This window comes from Morone saxatilis, unplaced genomic scaffold (genome assembly GCF_004916995.1).
Source record: "Morone saxatilis isolate NCDOM2014 unplaced genomic scaffold, NCSU_SB_2.0 Contig14, whole genome shotgun sequence".
Taxonomy (NCBI): Eukaryota; Metazoa; Chordata; class Actinopteri; family Moronidae; genus Morone; species Morone saxatilis.
The window spans coordinates 268,017-270,882 of record NW_023339696.1 but is presented as its reverse complement, the minus strand read 5'-3'; the positions used below and the strand labels follow the sequence as shown (position 1 = coordinate 270,882).

General features: G+C 56.6%; 1 protein-coding gene across 1 annotated transcript in view; it reads right to left on the bottom strand.

Moving 5' to 3' along the window:
* prrg2 (proline rich Gla (G-carboxyglutamic acid) 2) overlaps positions 1–2,866 on the bottom strand; it is a gene marked incomplete in the record, with an annotated part of 5,729 nt that overhangs the window by 1,752 nt on the left and 1,111 nt on the right.

The following is a 2,866-nucleotide window of genomic DNA, read 5'->3' as shown; positions in this document are numbered from 1 at the left end:
CAGGTTACTGTCGGCCGTAACCACGCCAAAACAACCAAAAACATAAAGTTAGCCGTAACTCTCTAACTGTGTCCTTCGCGCTCACCTCAGGCTCGCTCTCACAAACACGCACGCGCACAGCCCTCATCCCCGTCACACTCGCACCCCGCCCCCTACCTACTCATTCAATCCCAAACATGACATTAACTCACTGAACATTACTGCAGGGTCGCTACACTGCCCCCCCCTTACAAAGTCCCTCACCCCAAGGGATCACATGAAAAGTCTCTGGGGGGGCCTTCTCTGTCTCTGAGGCCACCTTGGAGTGAACACAAGCGGCTGCGCCTGCAGTCTTGGAACAACCTGTTGAAGGGCAGGGATTGAGTTTAGGGGTGGGGGAGGATGTGTGGATTCAGTAGGGGAAACAGTCAGTGAATCTGGGGGTTTGGTTGTCCAGTTTTTCTGGGAATGTGCAGAGGGTCCAGGGCGCTGATGTGACCGTGCATCGCCTCTGTATGGGGCCAACCTGTCCCTGTGGAGGGCCACCCGTCTCCCCTTAGGTGGCAGCTGGACCCTATACACCACCTCACCCAGCTTCTCCAATACCTCACAGGGGCCCACCCAGTGACAGTCCAACTTAGGGCACCGGCCCTTCTTTCTCCTTGGACTATGCACCCACACCAGGTCCCCGGCCTTGAAGTCCCCCCCTCTGGCCCTCAAGTCATAGTTTCTTTTCTGCCTCATGCCCGCTTACTGCAGCTGGTTGCGGGCAAAGGTGTGAGCTGACTCCATTCGGTCCTGGAGTCTCCTGGCGTATTCTGGTCCAGGTGGAATCGCCGGTGTGTCTGGGGGTCTGCCAAAAGCCATTTCTGCTGGCGTCCGCAGCTCTCGCCCCAACATGAGCAAGGCAGGTGTGCATGAGGTGGAATCCTGCACAGCCGACCTGTAGGCCAATTGGACGAGAGGGAGGTGCATGTCCCAGTCACGCTGATGTTCTGCAGTAAGGATGGCGAGTTGTTTTGCCAGGGTTCTGTTGAACCGTTCGACCAGTCCATCACTCTGAGGATGTAAAGGTGTAGTTCGAATCTTTTGCATGCCCAGACGGTCACACATAGCAGAGAACACGCCTGACTCAAAGTGTCTTCCCTGGTCGCTGTGTATGACCTCGGCCGCCCCAAACCTGGCAAACATGCCCTCCACCAGAGTATCTGCAACAGTCTTTGCCTCCTGGTCCGGGAAGGCATACGCCTCTGGCCATTTTGTAAAATAATCCATGGCGGCCAGAACATACCGGTTCCCTTTGTCTGTGCGAGGGAACGGGCCCATTATGTCTACCGTCACCCTCTCCATAGGGGCCCCCACCGCCAGCTGCTGAAGCTGGGCGCGAGACTGATCTGGGGGACCTTTGTGCGCTGTACAGAGGTCACAACGGCGGCAGAAGTCCTCAACATCTCTCCTGAGCTGGCCCCAGTAGAAACTTTGCCGGAGTCCACGAAGCGTTTTTGAGACCCCGAAGTGTCCTGCTCCCGTAGTGCCATGAGAGGCCTTTAGCACCGACTTTCTCAGTGCTCTGGGGACCACCACCTGCCACCTCTCCTCCCCTGTAGCTGGCTCTTTCCAGGCTCTCTGGAGCACTCCATCCTTCACCCGGAGAGTCTCAAACTTTGCAAACAGTCCCTTGGTGGCAGGCGAGCACCCCGCAACCTCATTCCACTGTGGCTTTTGTCCTGACTCCACCCACTGTAGCACTGGTTGTAGATCAGCATCCTGTTCCTGCTGCGCTCTCCATTCGGGTGAGTCGACAATCTGTGCCCCTCTGCAGACCGGCCCGTCTCCATTATGCATGGGATCTCGTTCCTCCTCCATACGGAGCTCTTTCTCCCGGGCCTCTCTCTTGTCACAGTATCGGCAGCCGCTGTGAGCACAGGGGCGCCGAGACATGGCGTCAGCATTGGTATGGCGAGCTCCAGCCCTGCACTCCACTTTGAAGACGTACAGCGCCAATTCCTTAAGCCAGCGTGCAATTTGCCCTTCTGGCTCCTTGAAGGACATCAACCACTGGAGGGCTGCATGGTCAGTTCAGACCATGAAGGGCAGGCCGCAGAGGTAATACTTGAAGTGGCTTAGTGTTCTCACAATAGCAAGGAGCTCTAATAGTACAAAACAATAGCGCCGTTCAGCTTTGTTGAAAGTTTTACTGAAGTACGCCACCACCTTCTCCCCCTCAGGCCCCACCTGGCTCAACACCGCCCCCATTCCAACATCGCTGGCGTCTGTGTCCAGGACGAATGGCAGGTTGGGGTCCGGGGGGGTGAGGATGGGAGACTCTGTCAAGGCCTTCTTCAAAGAGCTGAAGGCCCGCTCACACTCAGGAGTCCAGGTAAAATCACAGTCTTTCTGCTGCAGGCGGAACAGAGGTGCAGCTATACAAGAGAAGCCGCACACAAACCACCTGTAGTAGGACGCCAGTCCAATGAAGCTCTTCAGCTCTTGCAAGTTGGTGGGGGCTGGCCAGTTCTTCACTGCCCGCACTTTTTCCTCCAACGTGCTGATGCCCTCTTCCACAACTCTGTGTCCCAGAAACTCCAGCTCTTTCCTCATGAAGCAGCACTTGTCAGGGTGGAGCTTCAGACCTGCCGCTGCTATCCTCTGTAGAACCTGCCGCAGGGCCTCCAAGGCTGCTTGGAAGGAGCTCCCGTGGACCAGGATATCGTCCAGGTAGACCAGACATTCCTGTTGGGGAATGTCGGCTAACACCTTTTCCATCAGCCATTCGAACATGGCCGGCGCGTTGCACAGGCCAAAGGAGAGGACTCGAAACTTTCCACACCTCTCTTACTGCTGCCAGTCTGTCCACCTGTCCTCCTGCTGTGGGCTGCTGGTCCAG